This window comes from Rutilus rutilus, assembly GCF_951802725.1.
Source record: "Rutilus rutilus genome assembly, chromosome: 14".
Taxonomy (NCBI): domain Eukaryota; kingdom Metazoa; phylum Chordata; class Actinopteri; order Cypriniformes; family Leuciscidae; genus Rutilus; species Rutilus rutilus.
In genome coordinates this window covers 1,179,749-1,198,000 of record NC_140219.1, presented here as the reverse complement: position 1 = coordinate 1,198,000, position 18,252 = coordinate 1,179,749, and the positions used below count along the sequence as shown (strand labels likewise).

Sequence of the window (18,252 nt, the reverse complement as noted above, 5' to 3'; positions counted from 1 at the left end):
AATTCTCTCTATACCTTTATCAACTGTATAAACTAACTTTTACTTGCACTTATATAGCAAGACTTTTTTGTTTAGTTGTCCTCTTTCATAGACAGCTATTTTCTTCTTGTTGTGTAAATTTGTTTAAATTCTTTATATTTTTCAATCTCTTAATATTCTGTAGTGAATCGCGTTGTTTCTCCCATGAGAAATGAACCTCAGTTTCCCTCTTTCTCAGCCTGTGATTGGCTGTTCGCTACTGATGTCACTCCTAAACTCCTAAACTCAGGATTAAAGCTTAGCTGACAGAGAATGTTGATGAACAGCATCATGGTACCAACTAAGCCAGGCTGGATTGGTTTGGTTTTGTCAACTCATCCTGTAACCCTGAGTTTGTTCATCATGGTACAGGACACTGATGTTGTTCTTTGACCTGTTTCAACACACTAACTTGATCAGAAGCTCCACCTCTTACAACACTAACCAGGAAGAGGCTGACTTGTTATTTCTCTTTCCTGCCATACGGACTTTGTCTCGACAAAAGCAATAAAGAATCAGCGATCAGTGGAGTACGAAGGGGAAAACTTTACAGAAGAATTTGAGAAGTTTGTTTCTGAACAAGTTTGTTTCTGATCTTTGTGATTCTCATGGTGATTTGTTTTTTAAACCGTTGTTCAGAAAGTGAAAGTAAAGTTTAGTTTGCTGGAGCTCAAACAGTGAAAATGGCTTCACTAAATGTCTCTGCAGAAGAGCTTTCTTGTCCTGTGTGTCATGAAATCTTCAAGGCTCCTGTTCTTTTATCCTGTAGTCACAGTTTCTGTAAAGAGTGTCTTCAACAGTTCTGGAGAATCAAGGGATCTCAGGAGTGTCCTGTCTGCAGGAGAAGATCCTCAAAATCTAATCCTCCAGTTAGTCTTGTGTTAAAAAACTTGTGTGAGTCGTTCCTGAAGGAGAGAAATGAGAGGCGTTCATCCGGGTCTGAGGAGATCTGCAGTTTACATAGTGAGAAACTCAAACTCTTCTGTCTGGAGGACAAACAGCCTGTGTGTATCGTGTGCAGAGATTCAAAACAACACGACAATCATAAATTCAGACCCATCAGTGAAGTGGTTTCCTCATATAAGGTAAGACTAATGTTTCTTGATTCACACGTAAAGACGAGTCATAAACACAGATCCGGTTACTAACGTGTCCTCGGTTCCCTGAGATCATGAGCATTGCATCAGTAACTGACTCAAAACTCATGTTTGAAATGCAAATTATTAAAATATGAAAACATACTTACAAACTGTGTCTGTGTGTCAGAAGCGCCAGACTGTACTAGCAAAGATCGAATTGCCCCACTTTTTAGAATCAGCCTTTTTGCACAGCCGGCCTTGTACTCTCGCAGGTTCTGGAAACAGTCCTCCTAAAGATGCGCAGCACACAGTCAAATATTTTGGTTGTACTTTTCTAGAACAGAGTTGTAAGTAAAGCTTAAGCACTGTTTCCTAATTTTGTCTTCTTTTGGAAGGCCAAACAAAGTAGTTTGGCTTTCGCAATGATAAACAGCGTGTCCATGACACGGCGTTAACAATAATACAGCGAGAATAAAAGTTACACCTTCTTTCTGTGCTTATACATCTGGGTGGTGTTATGAAACTCTGTCCCCACACACTGACGTAAGTTTGTGTCGGCGTGTTTGAATGAAGCATTATAGGAAGGCGTGGCTGAGCCTTAACTTTTACAAAGAATATCTCTTTGGGTTTGAGACTTTGAGCTTTGTAACACTGAAGATCTTAAACAGCCACTAAAGAAAAAGAAAAACAGGAAATCGCATCATATGACCCCTTTAATAATGATATTTTTCCTGAAGCGTTGGATAGCCGCAGGGGAAAAGCACAGAGCTGCAGGTGTCGAAGAGCCGTTAATCCGCTGCTTGAGGCTCGTTTCAACAGCGAGCGGAAAGGCTCCTATCTTCTCTTTGGAGACAGTGAGGAGATGATCTTCACACTTGAAGGAGAAAAATTCTGATGAAATTAGTTGTCATTTACAAACTGTACTTTGTGTTTACTCAGGTTGCAATTTCTGAATCAGTTTAGTATGAGATGTACACAAAAACAGAAGAAATCAGGATGGGGGCAAATAGTTTTTCACTGCATTATATGATCGTCACTGTATTGTCTTCTCTTCTTCTCTTCACTGTAATCTGGAGTTTTATGTATTTGTGTGTAATTCTAGGAAGAGATCAATACAGCACTGAAGTCCTTACAGGAGAAACTTCAACACAATGAAAAAATGAAAGCAGAGTTTGAGAAAACAGTTCGACACATCAAGGTGAGGAAACAGAGACGAGTAATTTTCATTACAGCGGCTGGATCACTATATACAGTTATGATCTGATATAATGATTTCCAGTTTATTATTTCTGTAAATGACGAGCATCTGCTTCTGGATCCGTTTTATGTCGGGTATCCGAGTTAATCTTGGATATTAATGATGTGTGTTGATTGAGATGATCGAAGTGAATGTGATGTGATTTCAGTCTCAAGCTGAGCACACAGAGCGTCAGATTAAACAGCAGTTTGAGAAGCTTCATCAGTTTCTCAGAGATGAAGAAGAAGCTACAGTCACTGCACTGAGGGAGGAAGAGGAGCAGAAGAAGCAGAGGATGAAGGAGAAGCTGGAGGAGATGAACACACACATCTCAGCTCTTTCACACACAATCAAAGACATGGAGGAGATGATGAAAGCCAATGACGTCTGCTTTCTGAAGGTCTGATTTCAGATCATTGGTTGATTGATTGATGATTGATTGAGTTCTTGATGATAAATGGTGTGTTTGTTCTGCAGGAGTTTCCAGGCTCAATGGAAAGGTGAGTGATCTGCTCCTGTCTCTGGTCTCTCTGGTTCTGATCCAAAGCCACTGCAGTTCTGACTCCTGAATGTTCTTCCAGAGTCCAGAGCTCACAGCCGGATCCACAGATGGCTTCTGGAGCTTTGATTCATGTGCCACGATACTTGGGCAACCTGACGTTCAGAGTCTGGAAGAAGATGCAGGACTACATCCACTACAGTGAGTCTGACAGCAGGAGATCTGAGCTGGACATGATGGATGGAGAGTTAGAGGCTCTTCATGACATAGATACATAGATAGATCTAACACAATTAGCATTTTGCTAACATGATGCTAACACATTTATCATTTTGTTAACATGATTAGTATGTTCTTAGCATGATGCTAACATGATTAGTATTTCGCAAACATGCTTTTAACCAAATGTTAACAAGATTAGCATGTTGCTAGCATGATGCTAACACAATCACAATGTTGGTTGCATGTTTTAGCAAGATGCTAATATGATTAACATGATGCTAGCATGATTAACAAGTTGTTAACATGATGCTAGCATAATTAACATGTTAACATGGTGCTAACATAATTAAAATGCTGCTACTGTGTTTTAGTTAGCATAACTGACATGTTTCAACACTTAGTTAATCGCTATTAACATGTAGCTATTCCTGCTAGCATGTGAAGCATGATGGAAGTCCTGTTTGCTAGCATTAGTCAAAGGAGCCAACCACCATGTCTCTATGATGTTCTGGTGCAGAGATATAGGTCTTGCTGAACAGTTGCTAGGGTACTCTGTTTAGTTGCTAGGGAGTGGTTTGGCAGCTGTCAATGATGTTTCTTCAAAGGCTGCTTGCCAGTATGAATGATATAAACCAACCGCAACTCCTCATGACATTCAGATTAGCAGATATCCCTCTTTGGAGTTGGGTTGCTAGGGTGCTCGACAATGGTTGCTAGGGCGTGGCTAGGAAGTGTTGAAGGTGATTCATGATTGTAAGTCAAACACAACAGACAGTCATAATAAACTAATTAAAAACAAAGCACAGACTATAAGAGCCAATAAAATGAAGATGATCAGATGAAGATCAGACACACTTACAGTTCTTCATCATCATCATAACTCTCAACACATCTCAGTGATTTATTGTTATTTAACTTTCCCAAAGTATCAGTTTCTCCTGATGGACACAAATGTCTGAATCTCATATTTAATGTTTGTAGTTGATGCCGTTAAACGCTGATGATAAAGCGAGTGTGACACTAATAACAGCACTGACAGTGATCAGAGGAAAGTGTGTTTGATCAACAGGACGAGTGTCATAACTCATAATAATCTGTGTTGGGTAAAAAAACTTGTTAATAAAAAGATTATTAGGCTAAAAGTTTATTATCTGTGTTGGGTTCACTCTCGATCATTATATGAAGATCAGAATAAAAGCTTCTGTTGATTGTGTCTCATCAGCTCCTGTGATTCTGGACCCAAACACTGCAGATCCACATCTCGTCCATCTTTTTTAACAAACAAACTCTTCCTGATAATCCAGAGAGATTGGACGGGTATCTCTGTGTTCTGGGGTCAGAGGGCTTTAATTCAGGAACACACTGCTGGGATGTAGAGGTTAAAGAGAGTGAATACTGGACTCTTGGAGTAACTACAGCATCAAACCAGAGGAAGGGAGATGATTTCTTCAACACTGATGTCTGGTGTGTGTGGTATTATCAGTACGGATTGCTTTTTAGTTCTGGTTTTCGTGTTAAACAGAATCTTGATCGTGTGAGAGTGAATCTGGACTATGACGGAGGAACGGTGTCGTTCTCTGATGATCCTGTAACTAACACACATCTACACACATTCACAACCACCTTCACTCACACACTCTTTCCATTCTTCCGGTGTTTTCCCTCTCTGAGGATCTTACCGGTCAATAGTCAGTAAACGTCACTCCTGTAGATCTGGATCTTCCTGCTTTCATCATGTCTCCAATATTTAATCCATATCACATGAGTAAGAGTGCTGTTGATCTGAGTATCAGTACGCTGGCTGTGATTGGGCCGTGATGATCACATGACTGATATCCAGCACTAGTTTGAGATTATTGTCTGATGAGGTCCTGGCAACCGCTTCATTATACCCGGGAAGGCATCATACAGCTAAACACTACATGACATCTTGTTAAAATGATGAGTAATCTCCATGGTGATGTGTGTCACAAGCTTTGATGTTTTGTACCCCTATATTTAAAAAAAAATTCTCCCTAAATTTGAGTGTTATAACATGCTTTAAGTGCTCTTTTAAATGCATTTAAATGTATTTTCAATAGACTCACACACAGATCCTGTGAGACGCAGATATTATATGATCAACATCATGATGGCCGAACACCAGTTACCGATAACATTGGCCATTGCATTGTTTATTTTGAGGTCGAAAGGTCAGCCTGTGTGTCAGAGTAAAGATATTGACAGAATGATACATATTCATTGAATATTTTGGTATAAGACACTACAGAAGACTTCTGTAAAATTTCGTTTGAGCTCATTTTTGTTCTTAATAAATTGAAATGCATGTCAGTGCAACTCTGAAAACTGATATTCTTAAAAGTAAAGGTTGCGAAAGGGTTTTTTACAGTGATGCCACTGAAGAACCATTCAGGATTCCCCAAAGAACCTTTAAGTGAACAGTTATAAGAAGAACCATGTTTTTCTTAGCGTAAAAAACAACATTTTAATAGTCTAAAGAACCTTCTTCCATCTTTTGTGCAGTGGATGTTAAAGGTTCTTCATGAAGCCATGGATGCCAATACATTACCTTTATATTTAAGAGTGCATATGTGACCCTGGACCACAAAACCAGTCACATGGGTCAAGTTTCTGAAATTGGGATGTATACATCATATAACTCTGAATAAATAATCTTTCCATTGATGTATGGTTTGTTAGGATAGGACAATATTTGGTCGAGATACAACTATTGAAGTTCTGGAATCTGAGGGTGCAGAAAAATCAAAACATTGAGAAAATCTCCTTTGAAGTTGTTCATTAATGTTGGCGATTGTGCTGCATTCACTCACAGAAATACATGTTTTATATATTTACGGTAGGAAATTTACTAATATCTTACTTAATATCCTCATGATTTTTGCCATAAAAGAAAAATCTATAATTTTGACCCATACAGTGTATTGTTGGCTATTGCCACAGATAAACCCGTGCGACTCGAGACTGGTGACGTGATCCAGGGTCACATATAGACACTTACCCTGCTCTTCTTTAACGGCTCCACACTCTCGCTGAATACGCTCTTCTAGAGTCTTCCTCTCCAAAGCTGTCCCGGAGACTCATGGCACGAGCCGCCAGTGTTAAAGGAGATCCTTTCTCAGACAATAGAGGGAAACTGGGTTTAGTGTACAAGCAGTCATAAACATAGTTTGTATTTAAACACTTTGCTAATCTGCAATTATAACTGAATGACAATAATCACCAACTTTGATTCCATGTACACTACAGGCCAAAAGTTTGGACACATTTGTAACACTCTCAATATTAGAGATGTCACATCAATAAAATACAAACAGTTCAGTCATCTCACATTGCAAAAGTGATGTGTATTATATAAACACCCAGAAAGTACATATCATTAATCCAACACATAAACAAAGTCCAACTGGTCAATACTCATCATAGTTCCCATTGTCTTTGCACTGACAAATGAGTCGCATAACTCTTACCACAACCTTAATTAGTCCCAGACAAATGTACCCCAGTCTTTGGTGCTGCATTGCGTCAAAAAGTCCAATGTCACGAAACACTCCAAAACAACACAAGTAAATCCTGCCAGCGAGGCATGCTGCAAACAAGGATATCCACAGAGAATGTCTAATAGGAAGAGAATTGGCACTCTCTGCTTACTTCCGGTTTCTGGACTGGCTGCAGTAACACGTCTCTGTCCATGCGGGGGCGCTCGCAGGCGAGTGCAGAATGAATGGAGGTCTATGGCGAAAAACCCTCAAAATCCACTTTTCTCAGGATAAAATTTTTTGTCTAGTAATTTGAATGTTGTATTCGAAAGGAGATGCAAAGAAATTACACATTGCTGGGTGTTAGATTTTTTAGAGTCTCTTATTTGGTTTAAAAAGTCTTTTAAAATGTCAATGACATCAGAATGCTGACGTCATTAGCAGAATGCTAGCGTGTTATGAGCAACAACAACTCAACCTGTAAGAAATCGAAAAGAAATAAGTACTCGTTCATTCAACTTTCGACCTAAAACCCATGTTGAACTTGCAAAACCTACAATCAAATCTGAGATTTCTCAACGGCAATCGGGTGAAAGAGACACATTTAGCCGTCTAGCCCCATAGACTCCCATTCAGCCTGCACTCGCCCGCGATCACCCCCAGTGGAATTCTAATGGAACTGCAACCAAGATCGATACAATGGGGCTAATAGGAAGTGCCAAGGCTCTCCGTAGACGGGCTCTGATATCCACCAGTGCTGCGTTCCAGTCCAAAACTGTCATGCCCTTCACTCGCAAACTTCCCTCCGTCTCGTTCACTCGGATGTACGTCATTGCGAGTGCCCACTACTGGCGGAAACTGCAATGGGCTGAACTGGAACGTCCTAAGCCCTTGATCACTTGGAATCAGCTGTGGAGTTGATTTATTATTTACATTTTTTTTTCCTTTAAGAATTTGTTTAATGCAGCATCCAAATGTTTATGTGTGTTTGGGTTGTTTTAAACAAAAAAAATATATAATTAATATATCATAGAGTTGTCTGTTGTGGTGGTGATTAGATGAGATATGTGGTGACGTCACAATCGTACTGCATTGTGGGACATATAGGTGCCTGAAGTGTACATTTGAAGCAGACTCGCTCCCTCGGTCAAAATCGAGGGAACGAGGGTCTGTCCATATAAACTTCCCTCGTCCACTTCACGAAGTGGAACGCACTTCAAAATGGCTTCCCCCAAGGGGAAGTGCTTAGGGAAGTTCGCAAGTGCGTGTCTAAAAGTGGACTGGAACGCAGCACTGGTAAGTTTGAGGTCCGTCAATTGGAAGAGTTCCCGGGAAAACAACACACCACACCTTGGTTCCTACCCCCTTATATACATATGCAATCACCATTCATGAAGAAAACACCAAACAGGAAGAAACAAAAACAGGAAATAATATAAGAGTCCAGCACAGCATTATAGAAAATGGAGTCAAGAACTTCATAGTATTAGAAACCAAGATACAACTTGATAACCTTAATCCAATTTCCATTCTTGCATAACACACTGACATAAATTAAATATAAATATGTAGAGGTGCTACAACATTACTATTTTTAATGTTTTTGAAAGAAGTTTCTTCTGCTCATCAAGCCTGCATTTATTTGATCAAAAATACAGAAAAAAAAAATAATATTGTGATATATTATTACAATTTAAAATAATTGGTTTTCAATTTATTATTCTTTAAATTATCATTTATTTCTGTGATCAAAGCTGAATTTTCAGGATCATTACTCCAGTCTATCACATGATCCTTTAGAAATCACTCTAATATGATGATTCATTATCAAAGTTGGAAACAGTTCTGCTGCTTAATATTTTTTCATAACCTGTGATACTTGTTTAGGATACTTTGATGAATAAAAAATAAATAAAATAAATAAATAAAAAAAGAAGCAAATGTTTTAAAAATAGAAATCTTCTGTAACAACAATATCCACTACTGGTCAGTAATTTGGGGTCAGTAATTTTTTTTCTTTCTTTTTTTGAAATAAATCAATACTTTTATTCAGCAAGGATGTGTTAAATTGATAAAAAGTGATAGTAAAGAAGATTTATATTATTAGAAAATATTTGTTTTTATTTTTAATAAATGCAGTTCTTTTTAACCTTTTATTCATCACATATATTAGACAGCAGAACTGTGTCCAACACTCATAATAAATCAGAATATTAGAATGATTTCTAATAATAATAACCATAAAAATGTACTATAGCTGCCAAATAAAACCAGAGAGAAATGTATTCATAAATCTTTAAAACTATCTAATTAAATCTTGGGCACAAAACAAAAATAAAACCTGGATAATATTGTATATATATATATATATATATATATGAAGAGTTCAAAGATGCAAAAGCCTCTAAGTGCCATCTGAAATTTTCTTCTAGAATGATCATTTTTATAAAGCTTGTATATTTAAGTTCAGTAATTTCACTTAAATGACAATTAGTAGGTAATTTGCATTGCCATTTAAGTGAAATTATTGAACTTAAATATACGAGCCTGATAAAAATGATCATTCTAGAAGAAAATTTCAGATGGCACTTAGAGGCTTTTGCATCTGAACTCTTCATATATATATATATAGGCTACAATGATAAATGAGACACTATAGACCTTCAAACGTGTTAAATTATACTATCAATTGTTTATGTAAAAAATTATTATTATTATTTATTTTTTTAATTTAGTTTCCCAGCATAAGTTGCCAGAGTAACTGAGTTCAGAGTTTTTTTTATTTTTTTTTTTTTTTTTTGTGATCAATTTATTTTCTTACAATCATTATTACACAATGGAGAGGAAACACCTTCACAAGATAAAGAGAAAACCTTAGGCTGATTACATCATCACTGAAAATAAAACAGAGCGCAATTAAAGTGTTACTTATTCTGGTGTCTGTTTCTCTTCCCCTCCCCATATCCTACCCATCCCAAACCCACCCTCCAACCCCTAACAAGATTCGCTCAAGGTATTGAACAATTAATAACAACAACAACAACATAAAAAAATAAAAATAAAAATAAGAAAAAAGGAAAGGGGGAACACACACACACACACACACACCTCTCAACCCTTTTCCATTACCACCCGTCCATCCTTCCTCCATCATTATGATATCCACACAGAGATCCACATAACATCATAGAACACAGAGCAGGACATTGGACATTGCGTATATCAAATAAATATCTCATAATTGAAAGTATCAAGCACGTCCTGAATTCTTCCTTCATATTATAAAGTCCACAGAGGTCAATACAATATTCTAAATAATAATAAACAAAGCTGAATGAAGTATATGTACAACATTGAGCTAAACATTTAAACATTACACATTGTATACATTAGATGCACATTCCATAATAGAAAGAAAAAAAAAACACCAAAGTTGGACAGCATATATAAAAACAAATCAGATGTAGACAATTAAAGAGAGAGAAAATCCGACCTTATCTACATCATTTCATTTATTTTCTCTAATAGCTCTGATCAACAGTCAATATTAAAGGTTTTGGCATAATGCAAACGTGCTGTAGAGAGCTCTAGCTGAACAATATCCCGGTAAGAAGCAAGCCATTTCCTCACGGACAATGTATGTGGTGGTTTCCAACGACAAACTATTATCCTTTTGGCGGCTGTCAACCCAGCCAAAAGAAGACGCCTATTGTTGATAGTGTAAGAGTTAAAAGTCTAGCACATTATATTAAAAGATTAATGCTGCTGTTATATTTGATTATTTCAATGTTAATTCAGCAGTATATGGGCCATTCTACAGAATTGGTGCAAACTGCTGTCCCTCATCCAAAAAACACATTTGAAAAGCATTTAATTATTAAAATCTTAGATGTTTACTAAGATCCTTCAATTATCTATTGAAACCCACAATAATATTTAAGATATCAGTAAGCTTTATATATATAAAATCATAATTTATGGGCTACTTTCAATTAGGAGGTGGCTGTCCCAAACCCTAACCCCTAAATTTCAACTTGTGAAAATGATATTGAAAAAATTTTTGCAAATTTTTCCATTCTTGTTTTAAAAAAAATATTTTTGTTTTTTTTAAAAAAAAGAAGTTAAAAAAAATATTTATTTTATATTTTATTTTTAAATCATGAAACTTTATCAAAAAAAAACATGTCCCGCATTTTCATGTCACTACCAAAACAGTGAATGTTGTAGTCCATTGGCTGAGACTGATTTTAACCACACTCCTACATTTTTGATCAGGAAATATTCCTGTGTCCCTCTCTCTCATGTGCTATATGGTGAGTAGATTGATCCCATCATTTTGAGGTAAATGTGTTCTAAAGTCTAAAAATCTGTGTGTAACTTTAAGGAATGTCACTACCAAACTCATTTTTTCTGCTATTGAGAATTTTTTTTTGGATGTTATTCCATAAAATTTAGTTGTTATATGTGTTCAACTGTTCTGACCAGTGATTGCTAACCATGTGCTGATTAGCATCTTCGAGCTAGGCTCAAAAGTATCTAAAATTGTCACTACCAAAACAGTCACAACCGAAACATTTTCTTGAAGTTTCGGTTGTGACATTGTTTTGGTAGTGACAAAAGGGAACACATAATCCTTTATTTGGAGGAATAAACTACATTTTAGTACAGTTATGCAAATAATTACTACTGTAGTATGTTTTAGTAGTGTTTTAGTATGCAATATTCTGTTAAAATTCTGTAATGTGATGAGGTTACAATTACTTAAGGTTGCAGTCCATGATACTAGCTTAGGTGTAAGGTTGTTGTCAGTAATGTTAATTTATATGATTAACTTGACAGGGAGAATGACATAAAACACCAACATGCCTAAAAAAAAAATTGAAAAACTACAACAGAGAGACAGAGAGAATACAAACAAAGGTTGAGGGAAGACCCAGTGAAGTACGAGGAATACTTAAGGAAAGAAAGAGAAAGAAATAAGAAACGAAGGGAAGAAGGAAAGTTGAAGAGTATCAGTGAATTACCTGACAGGGAGCAAAGATATGTCAGAAAAGCATGGAGGAAAAGACACAGGATGATGGTGAAAAGACAAAAAGAGGTGGAGACATTTTGCAGGGCTTCCACACCACCTAGCACTTCCAGTGAGGGTGATCAGACACCAGTACACACACACACACACACACACACACACACACACACACACACACACACACAGTTCAGTGGTTCTGGAGATTTATCTGAATGAGGAAAATTATTCTGAAATTAATGTTTTATGTACACACACACACACACACACACACACAGTTCAGTGGTTCTGGAGATTTATCTGAATGACTCATAAACAAAATGTTGAAAATGTGCAAATAAAACAAAGTGGTTCTGAGTCTACATTGTAAGTTGTTGTTTTTTTGGGAAGAAAAATCTAGGAGCATACCTCTTCTCACTTGCACCTCAAGACCCAAAGTATAGAATAGCTCTAGGTGTTCTTATAAGATATTTACTGTCAGATGTGTGTCTGCTATATGTACTGACTGCATATGTGCATCATAGTTATTTATTTATATTAACATAAAATGTGGACAGTCTGATTCAGCCATGGCAAACTAATTATTGTGGTCACTACCAAAACATTACTGTCACTACCAAAAATGTGCAGTCACTACCGTAACATGGGATGTTTTGTCAAAAATAAAGTATATTGAATTATCAACTAAGATGTTATGATAGTGTTTGGTTCAATGCATATTCAAACTAATGAATCCTTAACTTTGAAATCAGTACGATAAACTTTATGCCTTCTACAAAGAAAGATTGGGTTCAAAATACAACAAATCTCATAAATCACACTTAAAATATTATTAAAATTATAATCTTTATTGATTTAACCAGTAAAAATATTTTTTAAAAATAGAAAAAATATATATTTATAAGGTAGATGTAAACAAAATCGTAATAGGTCATTATAAGCCTTCTTAATAAATTATTTAATATTGTGTTTCGGTAGTGACAAATTTGGGGAGAAGGAAAATATTCCAGCATTTTCTGAAAATACAATATGAGAATTAACTGCACAATTACTAGAAAAGCGTACCTTGGATATTATACAATTTGCATACATGCAAAATTTGTGGGAAAAAACAAAAAAATTTCAAGATGTTTCCAACTCTGACTTTGCACCAATTCTGTAGAATGGCCCATATATTTCTGTTAAAGTCAATGTTGTTGTGAGGACTTTTATTATGATGCGGAAATACTGAGAGGGAAGTGAAGGAGGAGGGGAGAAGAGAAAAAGGTGGAAAGTAAAGAAAGGAAAGAGCTCGTCCGTGTCCGAGGGTTTTATTTATATTTACATAAAGTTTATATTTAGATTTAAGCCCCGAGAACACCCACAACAAATGTTACACTGGTGGCAGCGGTGTTTTTCGTCGGATATTCGAGTTTCTTTTTGTTATTAGGCTACTTCTCTTTCCGCCTAACGGTACATTCCGGCCGAACGCAGTCTGTAAGTTACATTACTAACGTTACTGTGATTTCAGCGAGACGCTGTGAACGTTAATGTGCCGCGAATAAACTTCAGTGATGTCAGACGAGGAAGCACAAGCAGCGCGGGAGCCCAATGCGCGGCCGCGCCGTGCACACACACCAAAGGACATTCCTCTACCGCCGCCATTTCGCAACGATGGCTCTGAGTCTTTTCAGCTGTGGGCCCGTCGTTATGAGGTAATTCAAGAGGCTCGCTATAAAGATAGCGGTGTTGATTTGGATGCAGTGTTAGCAGCAGAGTTGCCTACTAGATTGCCACCTGAACTGTTCATTGTTTGGGACAATTTTCCATCTGAAACTCAGCACTCTTTTGCTGCAGCGAAAAAACAATTGCAAGATGCTTTTGGTCAGAAGGATGTAATTGCATCTTTTCAAACATTTCCAAATTCACGTCACAAATTACCTAATGAACCAATGGAAGTGTATGCAGCAGACATATGTAGACTGGTCAAAGAAGCTTTTCCAGATTTTGAGCAGAATGCTTCTGAATACATGAAACTGTCACGATTTCTGGCTGGTTTAGATCAAGAACTCCAGATTAAATGTCATGAAAGGGGCGTGAAAACGTTCAAAGAGGCCTTCCAAGTCGCTACTCAAGCTGAGCGGGCACGCCAGGCCACCAGATTGGTGCAGCCGTTTCCAACTGCAGTGAGAGGCGATTCGGCAGCACAGACAGTGAATGTTATTTCTGACACTGACACTTTTCTGAAGCAAGCGGTTATTGATCTAACTAACACAGTTAAAGACTTAAGTAAGGATGTTTCAGCACTGAAACTGCAGTTGCATGATGAACGCAGCCGATCACGCCAAACCCCATCACCACATCGGCACAGTCCAACAAGGTATTCTATGGCATGGAATGCGCCGTATGGACATTCACCAACCAGACGTTCAGATGCTCGTTCTCCTTCACCTGACAGCTACAGAAGATCTCCCAGCCGTCGCAGAGACTTTGGCAGACGACGTGACGACACATACCAGCATAATGTCAGAGTGGAGTTTTCGCCTCACCGTAGGGAGAGGTTCAAGGATGGCTATTCTCCAAAATACTCCACTACAGCCTGCCCCGACTACTACGAGGACGACAGACGGGGACAACGGAGTGACACCATGTCTTACAACCGCTCGTCATTTCAACGACGCAGTCCAAGCCCTCAGCACAAACGTGTCACCTTTGAGGACTACAAAGGCCATCATTACAGACCTCAGCATCCAAGCCTGGATCTTCAGAGTGGTCCACATGATGTCTACCCAGATCATCACAGCCATCATCAGGGAAACTTCCACTAGCTGATGCGACGGGGCACACATCAGCTGTTTCATTACCAGCCCCACACGACACCGTACAGATGATGACTACAGACAACAGCCATCCAGAGACTGAACACTGCCCTGCTACAAAGGTGAAGGACATTTGTACAGCACACATCAATGGCATTGTTGAAGGTACTGACATGCACATCATGATAGACACTGGTTCTAGTATTTCATTTATTAATGAAACTACCCGTATGGCACTTCCTTCATTGTGCAAAAGACCACTAAAGGGTAATTTTATCCTGTCAAAGTCTGTAACGGGTCAGAATCTAGATACTCTGGGAACTGTGACTGTTAACCTGAAATTAGGTGCACTGACATTACAGCATGACATGCAGGTCATCAGAAATGTGAATCAGGGTATCATACTTGGTTGGGATTTTCTCCAGAAGCACGAGGTAATCTTGCATGTTGGAAAGGGGTTATGTTGTCTTTATGATCAGACTTTACAATTGTTAAGCACATCTCAGCTTGCCCCTGCACATTGCACAGCTCAAATTACTGTAACTACTACCGTTCCTCCCCAGTGTGAGATGCATTGTACAGCTCAGCTTATACCGTTTGCTGTTAATGCAGGTTTAGCAGATGGTTACAGTGGGTTGCTTGAGCCATATCTATCTAAGTTGGATGGTATTGCAGTTGCACGCACCCTTACAGTAGCTAAAAATGGTCAAACTGTAGTGCGAGTCCTGAATCCAACAAATAGCCCTTTTGTACTGCAATCAGGTATGCAGCTGGGGGAATTCACTCCAATTAACCAAGATGACGTCGTTCAACACTCTGTATGCACTCAAGATTCTGTATGTAATGTGTCCACTCCTTCTACACAGGCACCTCCTCCATTTGAGATTCAGAGTGGGAATCTTTCTGACCCTCAGGTGAACGAACTGCACTCACTTTTGCATGAGTATTGTGATTTGTTTAGTAAGAACCCTACAGATTTTGGTAGTACAAATATTGTCAAACACAAAATCAATACCGACAATGCAGTTCCCATTAAAAAACGTGCCTATCGTACTTCTCCTCCGATGCAAGAGTTGATTCAGTCACAGGTGGATGACATGTTGGCAAAGGGTATTGTGGAAGTCAGTCATAGCCCTTGGGCTGCACCCGTCGTCATGGTACGAAAAAAAGATGGCACCTGGCGCTTTTGTGTCGATTATAGAGGCCTTAATTCTGTCACCATTAAAGACGCCCATCCTTTACCCAGAACAGATGACACCTTGGATGCGCTTAAAGGTTCCTCTATATTCAGTACCATGGATCTTTCATCCGGATATTGGCAAGTGCAGCTTGAGGAGACAGACAAACCAAAAACAGCTTTCACTACTGGTCGTTCTTTATATCAGTTTACAGTAATGCCAATGGGTCTTGTCAATGCTCCGCCCACTTTTCAACATTTGATGCAGCTAGTGTTGCAGGGTCTGTCCTGGAAAACATGTCTTGTGTATTTAGACGATATCATCGTCTACAGCAAGAATTTTGCAGAGCATATTCAACATTTGAGAGAGGTTTTTGAGCGTTTGAAAGCAGCAAACTTGAAGCTGAAACCATCTAAATGTTCTTTTGCTCAACAGCAAGTGACATTTCTGGGCCATATTGTGTCTTCTGCCGGTCTTCAGCCTGATGTTAAAAACATTCAGAAGGTTAAGGAATGGCCTACTCCCGGAAATCCTACAGAAGTTCGAGCCTTCTTAGGCCTGTGCTCATATTACAGGCGTTTCATTCGCTGTTTTGCTCAAATGTCACAGCCACTGCATGCTCTAACTCAGAAAGCAAAGTTGTTTGTTTGGACTGAGTTAGAACAAGAAGCTTTCAATTCGTTGCGACATGCACTTACCAATGCTCCAATTCTTTCCTACCCAGACTTTTCAAAGGAGTTTTTGCTCTTCACAGACGCTTCAAACACAGCTATCGGAAGTGTTCTGTCCCAGATGAACGCTGACGACAAAGAAAGTGTCATCGCTTATGGCAGTCACATCTTGACACCTACTGAGAAACGATGGTCTACATACGACAGGGAGTTGTGGGCTATTGTTTGGTCCATTCGTCACTTCCGTCAGTATCTCATGGGTCATTCTTTTCGAATCATTACTGACCACAAGCCCTTGCTTAGTCTGAGAAGGATGGTTTTGGATGGTGATCCAACGGGACGTAGAGCAAGATGGGCTCTGGAGATCGACCTCTATGACTGGACCATTGAGCACAGACATGGTCACAAACACGCCAATGCTGATGCCATGTCTCGCCGACCTGAAAGGGAGAACAACATTTCCAATGACTTGGAGATCAAGCCTGTCCATTTTGTTTCTTCGTCGACGCAGACTGAGGTGGACGAATCACATCCTACTTCTGCACAACCTGTTTCTTCTTTTGCGAGTTCTGGGTTTGAGTCTTCAAATTCTATGGTTTCTGCCTTTTCCAGCGTTACATGCCTGGGGATGCATAATGGCGATATGCTACAGGCTCAGAAGGCTGACCCTGTTTTAAGCATTGTCGGTGAATGGGTGTTAACGCAGAAAAGACCCCCATACACAACGCTCAAAGGTGCTGCTAATGGACTGAGACATTTCTGGAAAGACTTTGCAAGACTTACCTTTGTAGATCATGTCCTTTGTCGAAGAGTCAGACCTCCGCCAGGTGAACAGATTCTGCAGGTTGTAGTTCCAACTGCATTGCAGCGTAACGTGTTTGAGACTTTGCATGGTCATTCACTCACCGGACATTTCAGTGCACAAAAGACATTGCAACGTGCTCTAGTGAGATGCTACTGGCCCCATATGTCTAGGGACATTACTCTATGGTGCGCCCAATGTCAAGCTTGTGAATCAAGGAGACCACAAACACCTCATCAGCAGGCCCCAATGCAAAACATAGTCACAAGCATGCCTTTTGAAAAAGTTGCTGCTGATCTAACGGAGTTGCCCCTTACACAGAAAGGAAATCGGTATGTTCTGGTTGTAATGGATTACTTCACCAAATATCTCAATCTCTATGCAGTTACTGATCAACGTGCAACGACTGTCGCCAAGTGCTTGTTTGAAGACTATGTGAGCCAACATGGTGTGCCCCAGAGTTTGCACACTGATCAAGGCCGACAGTTTGATTCTGATTTGGTGAAAGAACTATGTTCCCTGCTTGGGATTCATAAAACACGGACATCTCCATATCACGCCATGTCAGACGGTATGGTAGAACGTGCCAATAGGTCCATAAAAGATCAGCTTGCAAAATATCTGTATACCAAAGGTGGGGAATGGGATGACCACTTAAAACAGGTTGAATTTGCCTACAATACTAGTGTTCATTCCTCAACTAAACATACACCTTTCTTCTTAGCACATGGGAGAGAAGCTCGCCTACCTGCTGACTTTCTTCTTGGTGTACCCTCAGCATCTTCCAGGGCTACACCCGGAGCCCCGGCTGAATATGTACACTCTTTGCTGGGACGGCTACGCTCTGCTTTTACTACCGTGGCAGATAATATCCAGACAGCGGGAGCACAGCAAAAGCATTACTACGATCGCCATCTCCGACATGTGGCTTATCAACCTCAGGATCTTGTATGGGTTGATCTTCCAGCTATGTCAAGACACAAACTCTCTCCGAAATGGACTGGTCCATACCAAGTTTTGAGCAGGTTGGACTCACCGACCGGTGACATTGGAGTGACATATAAAGTGAAAGATCTGCTTGATTCTAGGTCAAAGCCTAAAGTTATTCACTATAATCGGCTTAAACCTTATCGCTCCGTGTGGTCACCTGATCCATGTCCAGTTATGACATCCCCTTATATGGGACGCCCCCCACTTACGGCACTCTCAGGCTCCAGACCTTATG

The 18,252-nt window shown here is 39.2% G+C and overlaps 1 pseudogene across 1 annotated transcript; it reads left to right on the top strand.

Annotated features, from left to right (window-relative positions):
- The first annotated feature begins 477 nt into the window (after positions 1 to 477).
- On the top strand, positions 478 to 5,733 carry LOC311303548 (nuclear factor 7, brain-like; annotated as a pseudogene). Its single transcript, XR_014630324.1, has 6 exons — positions 478 to 1,103; positions 2,200 to 2,295; positions 2,504 to 2,734; positions 2,812 to 2,834; positions 2,916 to 3,034; positions 4,278 to 5,733. The product of XR_014630324.1 is annotated as a nuclear factor 7, brain-like (transcript).
- Positions 5,734 to 18,252: the final 12,519 nt, after the last annotated feature.